The sequence below is a fragment of the Canis lupus genome, chromosome 13 (assembly GCF_048164855.1).
Source record: "Canis lupus baileyi chromosome 13, mCanLup2.hap1, whole genome shotgun sequence".
Classification (NCBI taxonomy): domain Eukaryota; kingdom Metazoa; phylum Chordata; class Mammalia; order Carnivora; family Canidae; genus Canis; species Canis lupus.
In genome coordinates, this window is record NC_132850.1 from 65,206,770 (window position 1) to 65,233,580 (window position 26,811).

Sequence of the window (26,811 nt, forward strand, 5' to 3'; positions counted from 1 at the left end):
TTTTTATATATATTTTTATTGGAGTTCTATTTGCCAACATATACTATAACCCCCAATGCTCATCCCATCAAGGGCCCCCCTCAGTGCCCGTCACCCAGTCACCCCATCCCCCCGCCCACCTCCCCTTCCACTATCCCTTGTTCGGTTCCCCGTGTTAGGAGTCTCTTTCTGACTTTGAACTTCTGCTTCCCTCGTTCATCTTTTAAAGACTCTTGTGATCATACTGGGCCCACCTGTCTATTCCAGGATAATCTACTCCTCTCAAGATCCTTAACAAAGTTCCTTTTGCTATGTAAGGTAGCATATTCACAGATTCTGGGAACTAGGATGGGGATCTTTGGGGGAGCATTATTCTGCCTAGAAAGGGTACTCATTAGTCCCTCCTCAATCCCCTCACTGTATTTACTTATCAAAAGTCTCTTAACAAGAAACCGACTCACAGATGCTTAGTTAATGGTGCTTTTTATATTTCAGTGCAATTCAATATAATCTAGGCCTAAGGCTAAGGTCATTACTTTTGCTTGTAATTGTTTGGCTAAAGTTCTCACTGCCATGGCATCAGGCCAGGTCATATGTACCAAATGAGGCAGAAAATTCATAACGACTCAGGCAAGTCGGTGCTCCTTAGTGGAGTTGACACTGTGTTTGCTGCAAGTTAGATCATTGACTTCCTTATCTTTTTAATGGCAATTTTTATTTAACTTCCCTTCTCTAGATGCCATAGACAGGAGGAACATAACTAGAAGAGAGAGAGAGAGTGTGTGTGTACAACTGTGTATGACTTTTGAAGTAGTAAGTCAATCCCATATATTCATTATGTATTTATTTCCTGGGAGGGATAATATTCCCCATGTCTCTCCTTCTCTCCAGCTGGGAGCTGGAATGTTCTAACTCATAATTGCAGTTGTGACTCAACAGCCCCTCCTCCTCTGCAAAGAGTCAGAGGAGTTGGGTTGGACACAGAGGAAAGTTCAACAGTCTGTGCATAAGGAAGTGGGTCCCGTGCAGCAGATTTCCAGCTTTTTCATAGAGAGCTGTGAATAGTGATAGGAAGATAGGAGGGGTGGCCATAAGGGGCAGAGAGCTAGAAGAAGGTGCTGCTAAGAGTCTTACCCTGAGCTTGCAGTGAGCCAGGAGGGATGGCCACCCGGGACTAGCCAGCCAGAGACAGGATACCGGGGGTGCCATGGCTGCAGAGATGTAAGGACCTAGGATGAGGATGCCAAGATGAGGAGCTAGGAAAGTAGTTGAAAGGATCTGCACAGGTAAGATGATTGAGGTCAAGAGGAGTACGATGTTATTCACTGGGGAACTTAAAAATTATTTGTTGAGTGACTCTAGACTTAGTTCATGAATAAAGAGTTGGCTGCGGTCATTCCCTTTGCACATCCACTAGTGGTGGAGACGATATGGAAAGGAGCTGTGGTAGATGGAGTAGGAGAATGGAAACAACGGATGGTCCAGGGAGGGAGCTCAGAGAATACTAGAGCAACGGTATCTGATGTGAATACGAAGGTACTTCCTATCTGGTATGGTGCTAACTCTATATTTTCAGCAAAGCATTGAAAAATGAAGAAGGTGATGAATCCGTGGTTGGGAGAAATAAGGCAAGAGATGGCATTGGGTTGAGCCAAGGAGATCCGGAATCGGGCTGCCTTGAGTGGAGAAGGTAATCGTAGAAGACTGTTTCTCTCTGACACGGCCCCTGACCTTTGAAAATGTTGGGGATGCTGCTGGATTTCCAACTATTTGGGGCCTAGGGGCATAGGTTATTTTGTTGTAATGATAAAGAGAAGAAGGTGGAGTGCTTGGGGGTGGGGGGCACTTGGGTACTATTACTAGTTTCCCAAAGCAAAGGGACCAGAGCTTAAAACTAGTATTTTAATATAGCATAACTACTTCTTTGTAGTGAATTACAGGGTGTAATAATATAGTAAAATCATAAATTTTCCTAGCTCTAAGCAGGTCCCCCTGACCACATTTGTGAAAATACAAGCATCAAAAAATGATAGGGTGGATCATAACACAATGAATTTTAAAAAAATCATCAAGTTTCATGGTGTTGGTCGTGGTGGGTGCAGTAAAAGCTTTTCTTTACAAAAACAAAAACAAAAATGCCAACTGATACATGTGGAAAGAATGATGAGAAAAATCATCATTTTTGCCACCAACATTATAATAACCAGTGCAGGCAAGACTCATTACTGGATCCTTAAACCAACAGCTGAGAAGTTGTCAGGGGAGGGTATTCACCATATGGTCCAGCAGTTGCACTTCTTGGTATTTATCCAAAGGAGCTGAAAACTTATGTCCAAACAAAACACTATCTACAGTACAGAACACTATTTGTTCATAACTGCCAAGACTTGGGAAAACCAAGATGCCCTTCCGTGGGCGAGCGGATAAATAAACTGTGGTACATCCAGATAATAGAATAGTATTCAGAACTAAGGTGAAACGAGCTACCAGCCGTGAAATGACGGAGGAATCCTAAATGCATACTACAAAGTGAAATAAACCATATCTAAAGAGGCCATATACTCTGCATGGCTACAAAATACTACATCCCGGAAAAGGCAAGACTTGGAGACGGTAAAGAGATCAGTGGGTGCCTGGGTTAGTGGGGAGGGAGGAATAAGTAGGGAAATTTGGGGTCAGGGAAGCTGTTCCGTATGATACTATAGTGGTGGGTACACGTCCTCAGATATTTGCCAAGACCCACAGACTGTGCGCAGAGCAGACTCTGCCGTGAACTACGGACTTTGCGTGATGAGGATGTATCGGTGTAGCTTCGCCAATTCCAAGTGAGCCCATCTGGTGGAGGGGATCGGTAGTGTGAGGGGGCTCTGCGTGTGGGGCGGGGGGCAAGAGGTGTGGGAAATCAGTAGCTTCCGTTCCGTGCTGCTGCGGACCTAAAACAGCTCTAAAAAATAAAGCTCTAGGTGTGCCTATGAATATTCACATCATCTTGAAGGGCCGTTTGTTATTTATTTCAAGGGGTTAAAGTACCTTTACAATGAAAACCTGTGGCAGATTCCTTAATTAGGCAATCAAAGTTAGCATCCCCAATAATGAGACATTTTATGTTTCCTAATGAGATGCGATGGGATGACGGGGCGTCACTTACATAATGTTGCCAAAATCCTGCCAAAAGTGTTTAACCTGAATCCCACGTTGGGAAGCGGTCAAGTAAATACATGTTATGGGACATTTTACAAAACCCCTGACCTGGACTCTTAGAAAATGCTAATGTAATAAAAGACCACCCAAAACTGGGAGTGAGGGAGATGACGGGAAGGACTGGAAAGACATGGCAACAAAATCCAATGCATCATCCTCGATTGGACCCTGGATATTAAAAAAGAGAAAAGCAAAAATAAACAAATAAATAGGTAAATAAATAAAATAAAATTTAAGAAAAAAAAAGAGAGAAAAGCAGTTTTAAGGACTCCATTGGGTCAATGGGAAAGGTTTCGACATGGACTGATATCAGATGGTATTTTATCAAGTTTAAATGCTTTAAATACAATATTAATCTTGGACTTATGCAGGAGAATATTCTTACTATTGAAGTATAGTAAAATATACTAATATTTTATATTATATTTAATTATTATCATATTATATTTAATTATATATTATATTTAATATTTTATAATTTATATTTAGGTTTTAAGTATTATGATGTTTGCCGTTTTCTCAAATGATGACACACACGCGAGAACGCACACATACGCGCACCCTGAGTGTGAGATAAAGCAAATGTGGCAAAATGTTTCCAATGGGTGAACCCAGAGGAAAGATGTGATGGATCCTTATACTATTCCTTCCATTTTTTTTGTAGGTTTGAAAATTTCCAAAATACCACATTCATGGTCTTACCCAGCGTGAGATAGCTGAGGCCAGGCGGTTCCAGTGACTTACCCAGACGCAGTGTCAGCGGCCCGTCGAGGCTGCTCGGGGGGCCCTGATGGGTGTCGGGCTCCGTGCCGGGACCCCCTGGGGGAGAGTAGCAATGAATCGGGTCGTGTCTGCTGAGCGGCCCCTGCTGTGACGGCGGCCTCACCGGTGCCCACATCAGAGGGCTCAGACAGAAAGAAAAGCACCCGAATGAGCCGTCCTGGGCGGGCCCGTCCTGGCCTTGACAGCCCCGGCTGCTGCAGGTGCCCGATGGGAGCCAGGGTGGCCCTGGGAGCGGTGGCCAGGGCACAGGCCTCAGGTGTCCCGGGGACGGGCCTCGGTGTCCTGGGCACAGGCCTCGGGTGTCCCGGGGACGGACCTTGGGTGTCCCGGGAGGCCTCCAGGCGGGCCAAGCGGGACACACAGGGAGGGAGGTCAGTAAGGCCAGCCGCCCAGGCCGCAGATGCGCTGCTCGGGGACATACACTGACAGCCCTTCTGTGGTGGAGACTCGAGGAAAAGAAGTGTCAAGGGGGGGTGTTGGGGCCTCGGCCTGGGAAACAAGTCACTCTGACCGCGGTTGTGTGGGCGCCACGAGGACCAGGGAGAGGAGGGAAGACGGTAAGCCAAGCAGGGGGGGAACGATGGGGGCTTCCCTCCCTGCTCACCCATCCTAAATAAAGGCTCCGCGGGACCTGATGCAACCTAGAAAATGCCACTGGTTGGGTCCCCGCTGATTCACGGGGAGCCGCTGGCTGGCCCGGCTGCAGGGCGCCCCCTGGTCCTCCAGTTCGCTGCGGCCCACCTCGTGCACTTGTACCCCTGCCCCAGGGCTGCCCTCACCCTGAGCACCCTCCGTGGGCCCCACAGGACCCCGTTCAGCCCGAGTACAGTCTGCAGGCCTGGGCCCAGCTCATGTCCCCGAGTGCCGCACGGTCCGGGGAGGCCACTCAGGGTCCACCTGCAGATGCACCTGCACACAGTCCCTGGCGCAGGACGCCTTCAAAGCGGCCCGTTGACATGAGAGGCGTCGGCTCCTGCCACCCTGGGACCCCGTGCTCACCGACGCTGACCCCGCTTTCTCCTCTCAACCCTCCGCCTGGGCGCCGCATCCCACTTTCTGTCTCTAGGAGTCGGCCTACCTGGGGACCTCCCAGAGGCACGATTATACAGCATTTCGTCATTTTGTGTTGCCCACCATTGTGCCCTCACCTGGGCCCCGAGCCCCACTCACTCCAGGCTCTGTGATGGGAGGGCAGTATCTGTTGCCCAAAGTAATTTGTCATTTTTTTTAAACTGAAAAAAAATTAAATTGTGTGTATATTTAATTCAGAAAGGGTGATAAAGGTATATATGTATGTGCATCACAGAAACACAGCAGGACTCCATGCAGAAATCCTGCATTTCATTTTTTAAAAGATTTATTTTTTAGGTTTATTTGGTAGAGAGCACAAGCGGGGGAGCCGCAGGCAGAGGGAGAGGCTCCCCACTAATCTGGGAGCCCCTGGACCTGGGGCTGGATCCCAGGACCCTGAGATCGTGACCCGAGCTGAAGGCAGATGCTTAGCCGACATGGGCCGTCCAGGCGCCCGCGTTTCATCTTTTTGGAAAAAAAACAAAAAAAACAAAATAAAACAAAACAACCTTTATTGAAGTATGACTGACATACAGTAAACTGCATGTAATTAAAGTTTATAATTTGCTGGGTTTTTTAATTCTTTTTTTGGTTTTTTTTTTGGCAAGAGCACTGAGCACGAACCTGCCCTCTGCCCCTTACAGTGGAATCGCTGGCCTTACGCAGGGTGCTGCCCGGCAGGGCGTCGGGACTAATTCGCCTCCCGTGGCCAGGGCTTCACGCAGGTTGGTTCGTGGCTCAGTCCCGGGTCACCCGTCCCCTCCGAGCCCATGACCCCGACTGTTGCGGCCCCTCATGTCACGCGGTTGGTGTCGTCCTGTGATGGGCTTATTCACCTAACAACGTCCTTAAGATTTACCAATATCACCACCTCTTGCACAGGGCTTTTTTCTTATTTATTGATAAATAAATGTTTATCTATATTAGATATATGATTAGATATATATTAGATATATTAGATATTATAAATAAATATATTTTTATATATTTTTTATATATTATAAAATGATGTTTATTTATGAACAGATTTTCATTTACTTATTTGAGAGCAAGAGAGCGAGCACCAGCAGCGGGACCCCGGGCAGGGCGCCAGGGCCCCGGGGTCACGACCTGCGCCGACAGCAGACTGAGCCCCCAGGTGCCCCAGTTTCTTTTCTTTTAAGAGGCTGAGGACTATTCTCTGTCGTGCCTGAACCCCGCTTTCTCCGCTATCCATACTTGCATCGTCCCCGTTCCTTGGTTACTGTGAATACTGCTGCATGGACATGGTGTTCCGCTGCCTCTTCGGGATCCTGATTTCAATTCTTTTAGATAAATACCCCAAAATGGGATTGCTGGATCGTCTAGCATTTCCGTTTTTAATCCTCTGAGTTATCTCCACGCTGTTTTCCAAAGCAGCTGCACCATTTTGCGTTTCCACCAACAGCGGATAAGGACTCCGATGTCCTTTCATCCTTGCAAACACGTTTTGTATTTCATTTTTTTTTTTTTCATTTTTTTCACACCGGACAGGTGTGAAGTGCTGTCTTGTGGTTTTGGTTTCCATTTCCCTAATGATCAGGGATGTTGAGCATTTTTTCATACACCTGTTCACCATTTGTAGGTCTTTTCTTTTCTTTTCTTTTTTTTTTTGGGGGGGGGGAAATGTGTATTCAAGTTCTTAGCCCATTTTAAAATCCAGTCATTAGTTTCTTTTGCCGTTGACTTGTAGGAGTTCCTCATATCTTTATTTGATAAAGATTTAAAAATCTGTATTTTCCGTCATATCTTTATCAGTCATGTTGCTTATAGATATTTTCCACCATCCCATACGCTGCCTTTTTACTCCATTGATCAACTCTTTTGACGTGCAGAGAGCTTTTGGTTTAATATGATCCTGTTTGTTGATTTTTGCTCTCATTGCTTGTGCTTTGGGTGTTGTATACACAAAATCATTATGAAGACCAATGCCGTGAAGCTTTTCCTCTGTTTTCTTCTAGGAAGTTTTATAATTTCACGTATCATATTTAAGTCTTTAATCTATTTTGAGCTGATTTTTATGTGTGATGTAAGGGCCCAATTTCATCCTTTCGCATGTGGACATCCAGTCTTCCCAACACCATTTGTTGAGGAGATTATAATTGATCATAAACGGGTATTGAATTTTATCAAACCCTCTTTCTGTACCTATTGGGACATTCATGTTAATTTTTATCCTTTATTCTCTGCCAGATAAACTGTGTACTCCATTTCACGTAGGCCGCTGTTTGGAGGTTTATCTTGTTCCTTTGGTGACAAGGCCTTTGGAATAGCTTTGCTTGGCCCGTCATTGCCCTTGACTCTCTGTGTTGGTGTCTGTGCACGGGACAAGGCAGCTACCTTTCCCAGTGTTCACGGTCTGGCTTCTTACGAGGAGAAGACCCTGTAAGAAGGTCTCCACCAGTCAGCTCAGCCAGATTCCGAAGGGCCTTTCTAACCTTCTGGATAGCCCGACTCACTTTCTCTGTCCTCTGTGGACTCCAGTGTATATGGGGTCCCAGTTGGACACCGGGACAAACGAGACTGCAGCCAGATCCTCGAGAGCCTCCAGAAGATTTGCCAACTGGATGCTCCATCCAATCTGAGTTTTTCCTCCGCTCGCTCTGGGCTGAACTGGGAGGGAATGCTAGGACAGTTGGGTGCCTGCATCTCGTCTCCGTTCTCACTAGCTCCTAGGAAGCCAAATAATGCCAGGTCCCAACCCCACTGAGATGGACAAGACAGCTCCCGGGAAAGTTGTTGTGTTGGGTGCCTGGACCGACGCTTTCCCGCCCGAGGAGAGGCTGGAAGCTGTGCTTTTGATCTCTTTGCTCTTTGCTCAGGCGAAGGAGGAGCCATGGAATTTCCCGGCTCAGGCTGCCGTCTCCATTCTCCCCAGGTAGTCAGACTGTGCTGGACCCATCAGAGCTCAAGACTGACAAGACAGAAGGCCAACCTTCGTGGAGGCCCCTCAGGAAATTTGAATTGTTGGACATATAAGCCAGCTTTTGCTCCCCCTGGGAAAAGCTGGAACTAGGGGATCTCTTCCTGACTGGATGGCACTCAGCCAGCAGGGATTTGGTGGAACAGGTGTGCCCAATCTCCCTACCAGCTTTGGTGACTAGGGTTTCACATTCACCCAGGGTACAGGACCCTTTTGGTTGGTCTGGATTTCTCACAAAGAATTTTCTGTGAATTGCTGCTGAATCAGTGTGTTTGGGGGAGAACGGAGGGTCCAGGGCTTCCTCCCCTGCCATCTTGCTGATGTCACATCAAAGAGTGACATTTCAAAGGCTTATTTTATAGGCCTTGTTAACAGATTTCATCAGAACGACCATATAAAAATGTGGGTCCAGTTTTAGGTTCCCATGGAGCTCTTGATGGCATCTTTTCCCCTTAATATAAATTGGTCCTAGGCTGGAGAACTGATCTTTTTTCTTGACTCCTCGCTCAAAAGTTCTCTTCTAGTTCCATAGTCCTATCTGGCACCAGCATTCACCTCTGAACCCCCTATTGGCACCCCCTGGTTCTGCTTGGTGCTAGTTCCCAGGTCCTGTACTTACCCCTGCCTATGGCCTGCCTGTGTCTGGGCAGATGTGCTGGAGATTAGATTCTCCGGTGTTGAGTCCTGCCTGAAGGTCTGAACCTCTCAACTGCTGGCTTTGTGCTGGGATTTTGCCAATCTGCTTAGTTGGCTCCCGGGGCCCGGGCCGTTCCCTCCAGCTCTGCCCCTGCAGCGTGGACTTCTCTCCCAGTCCTGATTCTCTCCAAGTTGATATACTGACTTGCAGGAACCTTTACGTCCGGCTAAAAAGAAGACTTGGCAGAAGTTTTGGAACCTACTGGGACAAACAATGTACAGTAGGGGAGAATGGAGGAAAAGTGTGATGGTTTTGTCGACTCCACTCAGCCCCTCAATATATAATGATTGACGTGTTCAGGGGTAACCAGGAAGAAGGAATAAAAGGAGGCAGGAGAGAAAGCAAACAGGAGGAAGATATGGGAGGGTCACATCTGCGGGTGCTTCGAGTTATTGAACCATGAAGTGGAGCTAGAACTTCGGAAAAAAAGGTGTATTGACGGGCCACCATATTGTTCCCAACCCCAACCCTTCCAGAAAACCCCGATAAAGCCTCAGAAGCTGCAGTCAATGCTGGAGGTAGAAGCCACTTACAGTCACTCTTGACTCCTTTCCCTTTATCTCTATATTTAGGGTAAATTCTGGCTCTTCCGGTTTGGTCCTTCAAGGACCAAAATCAAAGTAAATGGATAGAGAAACGCCCCGGCTTCTAGGAGAAAAGCTCTTTAAACAGGGTTACCGTATCCAGCGACAGAAACCAGCTCTAGCTAATTCCTACAGAGAGAAGATCTGGTGTTAGGGAACGCAGACGGCCTCGAGCAAATGAAGACAGTAAACTTCCCTCGTAATAAAATACATGAAGTTTCAAACTGCACTGAGATATGATTTTCAACTTATCGCGTTGGCGGAAATCCAAAGGTCGGACAAATCCCGTTGGCAAGGCGGTGGGGGAAAGGGCACCCTCAGGTGTTGCTGGTGGGGGCGCAAAGTGATCAATCTCTATGGAGGCAAATTTGACAATATTTATGGAAATCACAAATGCACCTGTCCCTGGACTTAGCGATCCTGTTTCTGGGAGTTTCTTCCGCAGGCACATCCACATACCTGGGAGAGGGAGGCCATGCCGTTCACAACGGCGAAAGAATTGGGAACAAGCCAAATAAACATCAGTGGACACTGGTTAGAATGAACCTATAAACTACATATACAGCCACACGGTGGACACGTACGGCTCTACCAGGAGCATGAGAAAGCCTTTTATGTCCTCGTCCAGTATTTTACCGAGCAAGGTGCAAAAGGTGTATGTGCCCAGCATGCCACGCTTTGTGCAAGAAAAGAACATAATAAGAGCATGTATTTGTATTCCTTATGTCTGCAAGCAGAAAAGCTAAGAGGATGCAGGAACTTTAGGGTTGGCTGCCTGAGGGTGTGAGGTGCAAAGGAGCAGGGGGGACCGGCTTGCACACCTCGAGCTGCTTCAAGCTTAGGGCAAAGTTGTTGGAGCTTGAACGTTGACTAAAGCGATGGTGCCGTTTCCTAGGGGGCCTGGGTCGCCAGGCGCGGAGGCCACCCTGGGGAGCGACAGGCCAGGTGACCGTGTGGGCTCTGCGAGAGCAGGACAGCGGGGGCCGCGTGGACGTCCAGCTTCTGGAGGCATGGAGGTGGGGCTCCAGGGCAGCCCTGGCTCCCAGGCCTCGGGGGGTTGGGGGGCTTCCCGAAGGACACGAGGAAGCCCCCGCGGCCCTGGCCCCAGGCCCGTTCTCACGATCCTCACACGTCCTTCATGGACCCCGCTCACCATCCAGCTGCCCATCTATCCATCTTCCCAGACGTCCACACAACAAAGTGTGTTTTTCAGGCATTGACATGAGTCACTTGGCCCCGAGCTCTGTGCTGGGCAGTGAGTGTGAGGGACCAGGGCTGCTGCCGGGAACCCCGCGGCCCCCCAAGGACACGGAGCTGCAGGTACACCAAGGCCAGGCGAGGAGTGCTCGCTCCCATACTCGGAGCAAGGTCACTATGGGGAACTGCAGGACGTAGGAAGGTCAGGCCGGGGCCCAGGCCCAGAGTAGAGGATCCCAGAAAGAGGCGGCCCGTGGGGGCCACAGGAAGCCAAGCTGCCCCCGCCAGCCTGGGGCCGGCGCCCAGGACAGGGGGGCTCTGTGCATGGGGGGTCAGCACCCGGCTGGAGCTCCCCGCCGGCCAGACCCCCCCCACCTGCAGGCCCGCGAGCCCCCCGGGGAGGGTGCGTGGGGTCAGACTGCGGCCCGCTCTGCTCCCTCGCTGGGAACACAGGACTCCGAAGGCCTTGGGTGCTGGGTGGCACCGGCCGGGGTCCCTGCTCGTGCTTCTCGGCGGCGGGCCTGCATCTCCTCCCGTGTCCCCAGCGCGGGCGGGCAGCACCGTACCCGTCTGCCAGCTTCCTGGGCAGTGAGCTCGCCAGCCAGCTCCTATCTCAGCATTTCTCGTGTTTTGCTCCTTTGCCCTTTGAAGCCAAGCGTAGAATGACAGCTTCTCTAGCAGAAAGTGGATTTTGCCACATTTATTTTATTGCTTTACGGGCAGGACACTGTTAGGCAAGAGGCTATAATATAAGGGACCGTTGTGGACATTGCTGCTATAAACATCGGGGCACTGAGGGGGGCTCTTGGTGGGATGAGCACTGGGCATTGTTCTATAAGTGGAAAAATCAAACACCAATAAAAAATAAATTAAAAAAAAATAAAAAATTAAAATAAATAAATAAATAAATAATAAATAATAAGGAACTGTTGACAGGGTCTTGTTGGAAATTTGTTCTAATATATAGATATAAAAGCCCAAAACCGCAAACCCCAATAACCAGCCCCTACAGTTGCTGGTGAGTGACTTCGGCGAGATGCGACCTCCCGTTATGTTATTTTGCAGGGTGCTGGTGTTGCACGCTGGGGACTCGCTCCGCTGGCGTAAATTAGCAGCACCCTTAGTGGTGTCCTGGTCGGGACACAGCGCCCGTGCATGGGGACCCATGCCTTGCACGCTCCACTCTACCTGCAGCGGCGGGACCCCCCGTTTCACAGCCGGCCCTCCCCCAGGGGTGCCAGAGGCTCCCCTGCCCCCCCAGCCTCACCAGCACCTGCTGCTTCTTGTGCTGTTAATTGTAGTTGTTCTGACGGGCGGGAGGCGGCAGCTCGCTGGGCTTTGGCCCGCGTGGCCCTGAAGGGGGGCGACGCTCCCGTGTCCATCGGCCGTCCGTGGGTCTGTCTCCTCGGGGAAAACGTGTATTCCTGTCTTCTCTCCGTTTTTAAAATTGGATTATTCATTTTGGGGTGTTGAGTTTTAGGTTCTTTATATATTTTGGATCCTAACCCTTCGGTGGATTCACCATTTCCAAGTATCTCCTATTCTGTAGGTGGCCTTCTAGTTTTGCTGGTTATTTCCATATAACCAGCAGAAGCTTTTTATTTTCATGTAGTCCCAGTTGTTTATTTTTGCTATTGTTTCCCTGGCCTGAGGAGACATTTTTTGAAAGAAGTTGCTATGGATGATGTCAAAGTTACTACCTGTGTTCTCCTCTAGGATTTCTATGATTTTTGGTCTCACATTTAGGTCTTTAATCCACTTTGGTTTTTCGTTTTGTTTTGTTTTTGTTTTTTTTAATCCCCTTTGAATTTATTTTTATGCATGGGGTAAGGAAGTGGCCCAGTTTCATTCTTTTGCCTGTTGCCCTCCAGTTTCCCCAATACCAGTTGTTGAAGAGACAGTCTTTTCCTTATTGGATATTCTTTTTTTTCCCCCTATTGGATATTCTTTCCAGCTTTTTGAAGACTAATTGACCATGTAATCGTGGGTTCACTTCTGGGCTCTTTATTCTGTTCCATTGATCTCTGTGTCTATTTTTGTGCCAATACCGCACCGTTTTGATGACTCCTGCTTTGTAACATAGCTTCAAGTCTGGGACTGCGATGCCTCCAGCTTCACTTTTCTTTTTCAACGTTGCTTTGACTATTTGGGGCCTTTTGTGGCTCCACACAAATTTTAGGATCGTTTGTTCCAGCCCTGTGAAGGATGCTGGTGGCACTTTGATAGGGATGGCATTAAATGTGTGGATCGCTCTGGGTGACATAGACATATTAACAGTATCTGTTCTTCCGATTGATGAGCAGGGAATGTCTTTCCATATCTCTGTGTCATCTTCAATTTCATCAGTGTCTTATAGTTTTCAGAGGACAGATCCTTTACCTCTCTGGTTCGGTTAATTCCGAGGTATCTTTATGATTTTTGGTATGATTGTAAATGGTATCGATTCCTTAACTTCTCTTTCTGCTGCTTCATTGTTAGTGTCTAGAAATGCAACAGATTTCTGGGGATCCCTGGGCGGCTCCGTCGGTTAAGCGTCTGCCTTCTGCTCAGGTCATGATCCCAGGGCCCTGGGAGTGAGTCCCACATCAGGCTCCCTGCTCAGCGGGGAGTCTGCTTCTCCTTCCTCCTCTTCCTCTGCCTCCTCCCCAGCTTGTGCGTGCTCTCTCTCTGTGTCTCAAATAAATAAAATCTTTAAAAAAAAAGAGAGATGCAACAGATTTCTGTACATTGATTTTGCATCTTGCGACTTTACTGAATTAATGTATCAGTCCTAGTGCTTTCTTGGTGGACTCTTTTGGGTTTTCTATATATTGTATCATGTTATCTGCAAAGAGCGAAAGCTTAACTTCTTGCCAATTTAGATGCCTTTTGTTTCTTTCTGTTTGATTGCTACGGTTAGGACTTCCAGTAGTATGTTTAATGAAAGTGGTGAAGGTGGATGTCCCTGTCTCGTTCTTGACTTAGGGGAAAAGCTCTCAGTTTTTCACCATTGAGTATGATGTTAGTTGCGGGTTTTTCATGATAGATGGCCTTAATTATGTTGAAGTATATTCCCTCCAATCCTACCTAATTTTTGATCTAATCATGAATGAATGTTGTACTCTGTCAAATGCTTTTTCTGTGTCTTTTGAATGATCATATAGTTCATATATTTTCTCTTATTGGTGTGATGCATCACATTGATTAATTTGCAAATATTGAACCACCATTGCATCTTGGGAATAAATTCCATTTGATCGTGGTAAATGGTTTTTTTGTGTGGGTATGTGTGAATGATTTTTTTTTTTAGGATGTATTATTGGACTTGGTTTGCTAGTATTTTGTTGAGGATTTCTCTATCCATGTTCATCAGGGATATTGGCCTATGGTTTTCTTTTTTGTGGTGTCTTCATATGGTTTTACTATCAGGGTAATGCTGGCCTCATAGAATGAATTTGGAAGTTTTCTTTTCTTTTCTATCTTTTGGAGTAGTTTGAGAAGAACAGGTATTAACTCTTCCTCAAATGTTTGGGTAGGATTTGCCTGTGAAGCCATTTGGTCCTGGAATTTGTTTGTTGGGAGTTTTTGTTTTTGATTACTAATTCAGTTTCTTTGCTGGTTATCCATCCGTTCAAATTTTCTATTTCTTACAATTTCAATTTTGGTAATTTATATGTTTCTAGGTATTTATCCATTTCTTCAGGTTCGTCCAATTTGTTGGCATACAGTTTTGCATAATATTCTCTTATAATTGTTTGTATTTCTGTGGTATTGGTTGTAATTTCTCCTCTCTTATTTGTGATTTTATTTGGATCTTTTCTCTTTTTGATAAATCTGGCTAGAGGTTTATCAATTTTATTGATTTTTCAAAAGAATCAGCTCCTGGTTTATTCATCTATTGTTTTCTAGTTTATATATCATTTATTTCTGCTCTAGACTTTATTATTTCTTTACTTTTTCTGGCTTTAGGCTTCATTTGTTGTTCTTTTTCTAGCTGCTTTAGGTGTAAAGTTAGGTTGCTTATTTGAGCTTTTTCTTGTATCTTGAGGTAGGCCTGTATTGCTGTATAGTTCCCTCTTAGGAGCACTTTTGCTACATCCCAAAAGTTTTGGATCATTGTATTTTAATTTTCATTTGTTTCTATGTATTTAAAATTTCTTCTTTTATTTCCTTGTTGACTTATTCATTGTTTAGTAGCATGTTACTTAACCTCCATATATTTGTTGTCTTTCCAGAATTTTTCTTGTGGTTGATTTCTAATTCCATAGTATTGTAGTCAGAAAAGGTTCGTGGTATGACTTCAATCTTCTTGTGTTTGTTAAGGCCTGTTTTGTTGCCTAATATGTGATCTGCTGTGGAGAATATTCCATGTGCCCTTTGAAAGAATGTATTCTGTTTTAGGGTGAAATGTTCTGAATATATGTGTTACGTGCATCTGAACGAGTGTGTCATTCAAAGCCATTGTTTTCTCGTTGATTTTCTGTTTAGAAGATCATCGCATTCTGTTTAGATGCATTGATGCAAGTGGGGTGTTAAAGTCCCCTATTATTACTGTATTATTATTAATTAGTTCCTTTATGTTTGTTATTACTTGTTTTATATATTTGAGTGTTCCCATGTTGGATGCATAAATATTTACAGTTATTATATCTGCTTGTTGGATTGTTCTCTTTATTATTATAACATAATGCCCTCCTTTTGTCTCGTGTTACAGTCTTTGTTTTAAAGTCTATTCTGGACAATAATAGAAGTATTGCTGTTCTAGGGGCACCTGGGTGGCTCAGTCAGTTAAGCATCTGCCTTTGGCTCAGGTCATGATCCAGGGGTCCTGGGATTGATCCCTTTATGGGCTCCCTTCTCCACAGGGGCCTACTTCTCCCTCTCCCTCTGCTGCTTCCCATGCTTATGCTCACTCTCTCTGTGTGTCAAATAAATACAAATAAAATATTTTTAAAAATAAGTATTGTTATTCTAGCTCTCTTTTGACATCCATTTGCATGATAAATGTTTCCCCCTCCTCTCACTTTCAATCTGCAGGTGTCTTTAAGTCTAAAATAAATCTCTTGTAGGCAGCATATACATGGGTCTTGTTTTTTCACCCATTCTGATACCTTATGTGGGACAATAGGATTCTTATTCTTACTTAGAAGATATAATTTATTTATCTATCTATCTATTTATTTTATATAGAAGATATAATCTTATTTAGAAGATGTAAGGTGCAGTTTGTGTTCATTCACACATTTTGAGAATGATCTGTTAAGATCCATGTCATTGCCTTTTCTTCAGGGAGTAGCTCCCTCCATACTTTACGACTCTCTCTACTGTATAAGTTAGTCATTTACTGGCTAATTTGCTCACTGACAACAAACAACACCTTACCTTGGCTATGGGTGGAAAGTTCACGTTGACTAAATTAACTGGATAATTGCAAAGACTTCACTTCTCTCGGGGCTATTAGAAGACAACTCTCTCATTGTTGGAGAGACATTGGCTGTCTTCAGCACCATGATGTCCAGATTGCTTTCATCACCTGCTTTTCGGCCCTGCATACGTTCCCGTTAACCTATCATGAACAATCATGATTTGAAAAGGGTTAAGCAAAGGAGAGTATGTAATGTCTGATCTGGTTTAAAGTTGGCAGGATTTTAAAAAATAAGAAAATTAATCTATTCAATGTTGAAAGAGTCCTGCTATGTGCCAGGAATGAGAGGCTATAACAGCGAATTTTCAGGTGAAGGCTCAGTTGTCACAAAACCTATAATCAAGAGGAAGGAGACAGATAAGAAACAATTATAAAAATAAACAATGTAATTCTAGGTAATGATAAACGCCATGAAAAAGTGAATAGTGCTGGTGGGAGGCTACTCTAGGTTGGGTGGTCGGGGAAAGCCTCCGTGAGGGGGTGGCTTTTCCTTTCTTAAGCTATGGTTTATTGGATACTCTATGCTAGGCCTGTCCTATGGGTTTTGTTTATATTAACTCACTCAAACCACACAGTAATCCTATGAGAAAGTAAGATCATCTCCGTTTTACAAATGAGGAAACTGAAGGACACAGCCATTTGGAGACTTGCCCAGGACCACACAGATGGTAGGTGGCAGAGCCAAGTCTGAACGCAGGGAGTTCCGTGCCTTCGGTTACTAGGTGCTGACTGCCAGCCACGGAAAGAGTTGGAAGCAGCTCTGCTGGGCCGAGGGAACAGCAAGTACAAAGTTCTTGGGCAGGTAGGATTTTGTGGAGTCTGAGTAGCAGACCAGAGACCAATGTAGCTGAAGCAGAGTGAACAGGGCCAGAGGCAGTGGTGAAAGAGGCTCATGGCTGGACAGAAACCAGAGCTCGTAAAGCCTCATAGCTCCTGGTGAGGAGTTAGATTTAATCCTAAGGGAAGCCATTGAAAGGCTAGAAGAAGGGAAGCAGACCTGCCTTCAGACCCAGTAAGAATGGTTCCCACCCTGGGCTCTGTGCTTCAGTGGGCCCCACATATGGCACATACACATACAAGTGGACACCCTCAGACACAAAACAGGTTCTTTGGGTTCTAGGTATTGCTTTCTGGTGAAAATAGTGCTATAAATGATAATTTATAGGAAAAACTTAAAATGTTTACTTTCTGCAATAACTATGATGATATATGCAACCCCACAAAAATATTGAAACCTGATATGAAATTTGAGGTTTATTTTTGAATCTAAATATTGGGGGTTTTTTAAAGATTTTATATATTTATTCATGAGAGACACAGAGAGGCAGGGACACAGGCAGAGAGAGAAGCAGGGTCCATGCGGGGAGCCCGACGTGGGACTCGATCCCGGGACTCCGGGGTCATGACCTGAGCCAAAGGCAGACGCTCAACCGCTGAACCACCCTGGCACTCCTAAATATTGGTTTAAATGAACAATTCTGGTTGTTTTCTGGGGAAAGTCTCTTCAAGTTGAAATTAATTTAAAAAAATCCTAAGAACTATAATAACTCAACAAAGGAGATCTAATTTGACATTACTGTCAATAGAGTACAAATGTAAAAATATTAATTATAGTAATATAACCATGGATTTTGCTGAAATGAAGGCAAGACAAATCAATGTTATTCCATAAATAAATAATAATTTATGAATATCCTTATTTTATTACTCATGCAGACATTGCCTGCCCATCAACAGAACACTCAGATGTATGTAAAAATAATTAAATTCAGTCATCTTTGATATTTTGCCAATTTTTAATCATGTCAAAATGACATGCATATTTCTTTATTTTTGTTTTTATATGTATTTACATTTGTCAAAGTAGGAGGATGGAGTATTGATTGATTGATTTAGAGAGGGAGGGAGAGTGGCGAGGGGAGGGCCTGTCTTAGAGAGAGAGAGAGAGAAATTCTTAAGCAAGGCTCCTTGTCCAGCCCAGAGTCTGACATGGGGCTCAATCTCATGACCCTGAGATAATGACCTGAGCCAAAATCAAGAGTTGGACACTCAGCCGACTGAGCCACTCAGGCATCCTGAGGATAGAGTATATTTTATTTAATGGGTTTTTAGCTTTATCTATCAACCTATACATTTAAATAAATAGTACATGCCTTCCATTTGTCCCTCTGCCCAGGCTCTGCACATACAGAGTGGGCCTTCAAGGAAGTGACATCATCTGATTCATGTTTCTAAAGAATAGAAAGAAATAGAAAGCTAAACTCACTTCTAGAAGTGACATTACCTGATTTACGTTTTTAAAAGATGAACAATAAAACTGTATTTATTTCTGAAGTGCAAAAGTTGAAAAAGGACTTTATATGCATTGATTTTTTTTTTTCCCCCTTAAAAGTTCAGCTTAGAGAGAAAATAGATATTTTACTATGGAGAAGAAGACATAGGTCGTTCGGAATAATCCTTGTTTCGTAACATGTCAAATATGGATTCTTGGTTGCTCAAAAGTCCACATGAATGCTCTCATGTCTCCTATAGCAGTGGTTCTCCATGGTGCACATAGAAACACTTGTAGAGTTTTACGACACAGCGCTGCCCGGGCCCACACCCTGGAGATAGGGCTAACTGCTCTGGGTGGGGCTCTTTAGTCTCCAAGGGCTCCCGGGTGATTGCAATGTGAAGTCAGACCTGAGAACTATTGCTTCTGTGGCTCCTTGCTCTATAAAACTGGCTACTTTTCCCTTATTCGGAAATTTCAGTGAGTTCCCCCACCTTTTCTTTCCTGGGATTTCCTGGCAGGGGTCATCTCGGTATTTTTCCTGCAGTTTTCTTCCTTTAACTGGATGCAAAGGAAATGATCTCTGTATTGGACTGTGAATGAGGTCGCTTAGAAAAATAATAAAGTCACACACGCACATGTAGGTCAGAAATACAATGGACTTACTCAGACGGCAACCTCCGTGGGATCTGTGGCCGCTCAGGGCGATGGCGATGATATGACTAAAAACATTCCTGGGCGGAATGAGTAGGTGGTGTGTACACGCGCACACACACACACACACACACACACACCCCAATCTGGGTTTGCATTGCTCATGAGAGCTGTTCGCAGAATCCCAGGACCCCGCCGTAGGCACCCGTGGCCAGGCTTCCCGGACACACGTCCCGCTGGGCTCAGAGGCAGCTGGGGACCGCGCTGGGCAGGTGGCAGCGCAGGTGCCCCGGGGGAGGCGCGGCCCTGAGCCCACCAACAGGCCGGGGGGGCCCGCGTGGCACACAGTCACACCACTGCTTTCCGGAGGCCTCCGCTAAAAACTGGGGCCGTTGCTGGTGTGCTTTTGCCCAGATTCCAGGCTGAGCGGAGGAGGCCTTTTAGGACCTGAGGTGGTAAATTCCCTTTATTACCGTAGACGACGGTCCCGAAAGGACAGAGTCAAGGAAGCCTCGGAATACAGGAGGTCCCCCGGGAGGCGTTATCCTGCCCCAGATCACCATCTCTTGTTTATGGACTCTTGCTAGCCCTTGGCATTCTGCTCTTTCACACTTTCCCATTTCACTGAACCTTTTCACTGAGCCTTGTCTCTTCGTGTGGGTTATTCCTTTCCTTAAAGGCTCTCCATCCCCACCCCACTCCCGAAGTCCAGACTGAGACTGCTGTACCGGCCCCAACCGCTCCCTTCCCGTCTTGGGCCCTTCTAGTCCATTCTCTTCCTCCCATCATCAGGATCTTTTCTAAGTCGAAATCTATTATGTAATCCCCCCACACACACCCTGCCAAGCCACTGCCACTTAAAAACCTCGATTATTCCTCACTACTCTCAGGATAAAATTTAAATCTCCAGATGAGCTTACAAGGCACTCAGTAACCCATCGTCTGCCTGCCTTTGCCACTTCTCTCGCCCGATCCCTACCCTCTCCACCCTCTTCCCTCTCCCTACCAGTGTAGGGAGACCCGCTGACATCCTGCACTAGAATTACCCTAAGATGCTTGTCAAGGAACCCAGTCCCTGCGGTGCATCCAGTACTGACTGGATCAGAATCCCTGGGAGCCCCCAAGGGGAGGCTTCTGAATACCAATTTGAGAACCATTTGCTAGGCCATCGAAACTGCCGAACAGAGATGAAATGCAAGCCACCGGGTTATTGCAGTGCGTGCACGCTGCTTCCTCAGCCGGGTCAGCCATCGGAAGGTGGGGTCAAAGGTCAGAGAAGCCCGGTTGGGCAGCGTATTGCTTGCCGTGGCTGTTGTGTCTGATATTTCCTTTAGAAATTTAGAAACCCGAGCATCCTTCCAACACCCTTGAAAGTCTCCTTTTAAATTCAAACTATCTTAGAAATTTAACTTGTAAAAAAAAAAAAAGAAAGAAAGAAAAAGAAAAAGAAAAGAAAAGGAATTTAACTTGTGAACAGGTTTTAACCTAGACTGTTAGAGATTTGGGTAACGTGCAGAGGATGAGCTTTGGAGTCAGGTGACCTGAATACAACTTGAATCTATCTTTGCTGATATTTCAACCTTGGGCAAGTTATTTTAATTCCTCAGTTAAATTATAGTTTCCTTTTATTTGTGAACTGGAGCTATAGGATTGTTAGGTCACTTAAACCTAAGTGAGGAAATGTTTTGTAAGGAGTTAATTGCCGTCGCCCAAGTTTACGGTAGTTGTTCTGTCTCTTTGAAAGAAGAAAGAGGGAGTAATGGGCCTAGAAAATGAGATTCTTACCTAGAAAATATTTGGAAGTGAATTCCATTGACATCATGATGTATCAAAATCTGTGGGGTACAGTTTAGGGTAGAACATGCAGAGCACTAAAATTGGCTCCTCTTGAAGCGTTTGCCCCTCAAAAGGAAACTTAGAAGGAAAACACGGAGGACAGACTTGTATCTAGAATGTATGAAGAATCCTAGAGTCAATAATAATGATGTGGCAAAAACAAAGGCAAAAGAAATGTGTAAGATCTCCTTCCAGTTTGCAGCGTCCCGGAACGCGCAGAGCACGGCCTTCCTCGGGGATCTCGCGGCTGCCTTGGTACCTCAATATTTAAAAGTGACCTCCAGGTCCCTCCACGTCGAAGCACATGGTGGGTATTTGTCGTTTCTAATGGCCGAGGAACATCCCATTGTAGACGCAGACCACAGCTTCTCTGTCCATCATCTGTCCATGGACCCCGAGGCTCCCCCAACAGTATTATGCTGAGTGAAGTAAGTCAATCGGAGAAGGACAAACAGTGTATGTTCTCATTCATTTGGGGAATATAAAAAATAGTGAAAGGGAATAAAGGGGAAAGGAGAAAAAATGGTAGGAAATATCAGAGAGGGAGACAGAACATGAAAAATTCCTAACTCTGGGAAACGAACTAGGGGTGGTGGAAGGGGAGGAGGGCGGGGGGTGAGGGTGACTGGGTGACGGGCACTGAGGGGGGCACTTGATGGGATGAGCACTGGGTGTTATTTTGTATGATGGCAAATTGAACACCAATAAAAAATAAATTTATTTAAAAAATAAAATGACCCAACCTGGGCACAGCTGGCCTCTCAAGGTCCTGAAAGCCCTGCTTCTGGATTTCTGTGGGACTTAGGCCATCCCTACCCCCCTAATTAAGAAGCGCACAATCAGCTACTCCCATAATCTCAGAATAGCCCTTTCTGCGCCCAGGCCCTGTCCCGAGAGTGGGGAAGGGGTGCAGTTCTAGGCAGGAGAGATGGGAGGCCCCTGAGGCCCCTGCCTGGGCTCCGGAACTATTCCTGGTGCTAAGAGCAGAATAAGAGACAAGGAGCAACCCCGAGGCGGCCCAAGACTCGAGGCCACAAGCTTCCCGGTCAATTCCCAACAACACGGTGCGGCTCAGCCCTGGGGGGGGGGGGGGGGGGGGACCCACCCAAGACTCCTCTCTCTCTACAGAGCTTTTCTCTTCCCGTCTCACCTTCAGTTACCAAACTGTCTCTTTCCCGCACCCTTTTGTGTCCACGAGATTCATTCTTCAACTCCATGAGACAAGAGCCCTGCGATCCTGCAAGAATAAGATGACAAATGAACCAATGAAAATAAAGATATTAACAAACGCTTAATAAAAAAAAAAATAGAGAGAAGGCTAATAAGCAGGTGGAAAGATCCTCAACGTCCGTGGCCACTATGGAAATGCAGTCTGCGACCTCAGTGCCCCACTACTACCTACTCGGCCACTAGGATGCTTAGAACGACCAGGACTGACCGTACCAAGTGCTGGCAGGGATGTGGAGCTTTCAGGCTCTTGCTCGCTGCCGGTGAGAATGTAAAAAAAATAGTACAGCCACTTTGGAAAATAACTTAGCAATGTGAAGACCCCCTTGGAACCCCAGAGTTGGTATAAAGATTATTTTGAGCTGGAGATATCTGGGATTCAACAGATGCAGAAAGAAGGCTTCTTGGAGCTTCCTCTATTTGACTAAAAGCAGACAAGTCTGCCTTTGAAGTGAGAATTGCCATAAATTTCCTCTTTGGGGCACTGCTATTCTTAGGAGAGAGACCAAGAATAAACATACCATAAATCCCCTCCTTGGGAGACAATTATAGCAACTGGGAACAAGTAATGTTAGCAAAGTTTATGATCCACTGAATAAAAGCCTATGAGTCCACACTGATATAAATAAGTCAATCAGAGAAGGACAAACATTATATGGTCTCATTCACCGGGGGAATAAAAAAAATATTGAAAGGGAATAAAGGGGAAAGGAAAAAAAATGAGTGGGAAATATCAGAAAGGGAGACAGACCATGAGAGACTCCAACTCTGGGAAACGAACTAGGGGCGGTGGAAGGGGAGGAGGGCGGGGGGTGGGGGTGACTGGGTGACGGGCACTGATGGGGGCGCTTGATGGGATGAGCACTGGGTGTTATTCTATATGTTGGCAAATTGAACACCAATAAAAAATAAATTAAAAAGTAAATAAATAAATAAAAATAAGTAGATAAATAGATATAAATGGAAAATTTGATTAAAACAGGATAGTTACGTGGTTTCCAAGCATCTCCCCACAAATACCTATTTCTTACAAATACCTCTTATTAAAAGAGAAGAGCCTCAGGGTGGAAAGCCTGGCAGCCATGACCTTCATCCGATGATCTAAGTGAACATCACCGTCGTGAGGACAAGTTAAAAGCCTGCGACGTTTGACAGAGTTCGATGGAAGTATTTTCCATCTTCCTGCCAAAGATGTGTGACCTGAATGTAGTCACACAAAAACACAAGACAAAGCAAATTAAGGCAGATTCTTTAAAAACAGCCACCACGAACAAACTGGCCTGTGATCTTAAAGAAGTGCCAAGGTCATGAAACTCAGAGAAAGACCGAGGAACCGTTTCAAACTGAAAGAAATGAGAGAGATGTGACCAGGAAAGGCGACACATCATTTCAGATTGGATCTTGTTACTGAAAATGACTTTCTGGCAAAAAAAAAAAAAAAAAAAAAAAGGGGAACTTGAAAGAGGCGTGCAGATGAGAGGTAGCAACGCCTCAGTGTTGGTTTCCTGGGTTCCACAGGTGTGTTGTGGTTACACAGGCCAAGCCCTGTGTTTGTAGGAATGTCACCAAGATATTCAGGGGTGACAGGCATACATTGTATTGGCAACTTGCTCTAAAATGGCCCAGGAAAGGAAAATCCTTTGTATGACCCTTGCAACTTTTCTATAAACTTGAGATTGTTAAAATAAATAAATAAATAAATAAATAAATAAATAAATAATAAATCTTTACACAAAAGACATCATCGTGTAGAGTGGATGGCTCTGGGGCAAGAGAAGCCGGGACGGCCGATGTGATGCTTTGGCAGTAGACAAAAAAGTTGTTCCGAGAAGAATGGCAGTAAACAGAAATTTGTAATATGTGCAGGGGAGGCAACTGGTGGCAAGTGGAAACTGAAAGAAATAATTTAAGGATGGTTTTATGCCTTTTTCTGAGATGGGGAAGACTGGGAAAGGAACAGGCTTGGGGACGAAGCTGGGCGCCCTGCTGCAGGCGCGTTAAGGGGACGTCCGTGCGATAGCCAAGTGAGGATGCCGAATGGCGGTCAGAAGCAGGCGTCTGACCCTTGGGGGCGAGGCGTCCTTTCTGGAGTCCCCGACGCGTGATGGCTTCCTCAGAGACTGGCGAAGACTGGCGAAGATCGAACCTGCTTCAAACAGGTTCTTGATCCAAAACAACCAGATTTCTGCCAGCCCGAGGATCAAGTGGAGACCGTTCTCCAACCTTGTTCTCCTTCAGTACTGTGTTGGCTACTCTGGGTAATGCCACTCTTGCTGTCCTTAGAATAGTAGATTTTCCCTCAGCATTTGGGATTTATTCTTTTTCAAACAGAAATCTTTGCATAGAAGAGAATGGGAGAAGCTGTTTTTCTCCTTATTTTTATATTTTCATTAAATTCACAGATATGAATTCCCTGTGACCTGGGATCCTGAGAACATTGGACTCTTGGAAGGGTACCATAAAAAATTGGTTCTGTGGATGACCGTTCCACCCTTATTATCTAGAGAATTCCATATGAAAAGATCTTTTAAAAATTCTCCCAGAAAATCAATCTCTCTCTCTCTCTCTCTCTCTCTCTCCTCTGCTATTTTGCCTGCAAGTGAAGCTCCAGTGTTCTTGGGCTGACATCACAGCCTTTTCCCCACCCTGGTTGGAAAGGCCTCCAAGAGGAAATTATATGAGTTACGTGTAAATCAGGCAGTGGGAACAGATCAACTCTAGTTAGATCTAGAGTGAAGGCTGTTTCCATGCAATTGATAAAAGACAGACAAGGGGAACATCTCCACGATCCAAAACCATGTTCTAAAAGTTTTATTTTCACATTTCAACGAGGTTCTTCAGAGTTGGAACAAGGCCCCTTGTGCCCGCTGCTCACCTCTTGTGGCTCTTTGGACAACATCTGCCTGATGGCTGTTGTGCTGGTCTTTTTCCCCATAAGGGTTTTTAAGAAAAGTGACTATTAGCTTTGTCCTACATGATATTTACTTTTACTTATGTTGACCTGGGTTTGACTTTTGGAATAAGGACTTCACCATCTGTCTCAACCTAAAGTATCCCCAGTTCACCGTTGCAATGAATAAATGATGAGAAACTCACCTTTTCTTCCAAACAGCTCTTTCAGTCTCTCCATACCCTTAGATATTAGAGCCTCCTTTTCTTCCGAAGAATCAGTCCCTCCGATTTCAGGTGTTAGCGCGGGCTCTAGAGTCAGATTGGTAGGGATCAAACTGCGCCAACCTGTAAATCTGTGTGATCCCTTGAACTCTAAGTCACAGGTTCCTCCTTCGTTATGAAAAAGGTATTGTGAGGATCAAACAAGGGGACTCCTGGGAGTTCTTAATGCAGAGCTGGCACATGCTATATGCTAAATATGGTAATTTTGTCATTATTTTTATTGACCTCACTGGTCTAAAACCATCGTCCTCAAAGCCTGGGATCCTGATCACGTACCAGCTTGAGCTCCACGTTAATGGAGCTTTTTCTGAGCTCCTTTGGCATCTTCTGAAGACCTCTGCCTCCTTCTTATCGTGCGTTATTACAGATAGGCCTCGTCCGTAGCCAGCATACCTGGTTGCGCTGGCCAACATCCCTTCTGACTGGCTGGTGTCCATAGGATGAGGCTAATTATATATTTTTAATATCTCCATGATTATACGTGTTACCCCACGGCCTTCCCCGTTGGATGGAGAACCCCCAAGGGCAAGTATTGTATTTTATTGATAACCAGTGCCTAAGACCACATTTGGCAGATGGTGGACTCTCTGTAAGTCTTTGATGAACCAGAATATGTTGTGGGATCTTGCGGTGCCATGGGGGAGGGGGACCCGAGGGGTTACACGAAAGCTGGCCACCTCGTGGCTGGAACTATCAAGTCAAGGGATACGGAGGATCTTTGTCTAGGGAAGAAGGTGGCGTCTGTCTTGAGCCTCTGTCTCAAGTAAGATCCATACAACTACCTCCAACCATGTCGTACCCAAGCCTCTAGCAGTTTCCCATCAGCTGTGAGCTACGATGAGGGCGTTTGCTCTCAGATTATGGAGGTTAGCTTTGGGAGGCAGACAGGTCGTCAGCTGCTGCTTACTGACGTACAAGCTGTGACATGTTCCCTTCTTGCACCAACCCTCCCTTCCTCCCCCAACCATCTCCAACACATGATTAATTTACGGGTGTCAGATAGCACGTGGGCTCTTTGTCTTCCACAAATCCAGTTTAGCTGGGGGATAGTAGAAATTCCAAGATGGTTTTCAAAACATTATTGAGGAAAGGATACAAAATCCCAACCCGTTCAAGTTGTTGACAATCCCTGCATATGGTCTTTTAACAATAAGAAGGCTTCCATTTATAATAAAATAACCTTTTAATTCCAGGGTCTTGTGGTGAGGGTGAAGATAGGTAGTTTCTAGGCCAGAAACTTCTCAGAGCAACAGTTTTCATTTGGGGGCTGTGCATGTAGGGCCTAAACCAAAACCCACAGGAATATGAGAAGAGTGACTGCAAGCAACACCAAAGGTATCACCCAAGTGAATTCATGTCAGAAACAAAGGTGTAGAGGCGGCTGCGTTCTGAAAATCAGTAATAGTGTGAGTGCCAGGGTGACCTTCTTGAGACACTCTGAACCTCAGGACCCATTTTAAAAACCATTATCACAATGATAAGGAGCCCATTTAAGTTGACATGAATAGGGTGAAAGCTGGCCAGGGGCAAGCTCTACCTCAGAACGAGTTCAGATTCTTGCAAACCAAGACAAAAGTGTGTGCGTGTGTCTGTGTGTAAAAGAAATAGAGAAATGGAAAGAGATTAATAAAGAGAAAAATGAAAAATATTTCCTGCAGGCGTTTTTTTGTTTGTTTGTTTGTTTGTTTTTGTTTTTTTTTTTTTCTTTCTGGAGGAGGCTGAATGAATAGAAAGAACATTGGACCAGGAATTAAGAGACTTGGGTTTGGGCGTGGAGCTGGGGCTCCCTGA

The 26,811-nt window shown here is 45.4% G+C and overlaps 1 long non-coding RNA gene across 1 annotated transcript; it reads left to right on the forward strand.

The window, feature by feature from the left end:
* The first annotated feature begins 944 nt into the window (after window positions 1-944).
* On the forward strand, window positions 945-5,553 carry LOC140603200 (uncharacterized). Its single transcript, XR_012006258.1, has 3 exons — window positions 945-1,265; window positions 1,556-1,669; window positions 3,845-5,553. It is a non-coding gene; the product is annotated as an uncharacterized lncRNA (long non-coding RNA).
* Window positions 5,554-26,811: the final 21,258 nt, after the last annotated feature.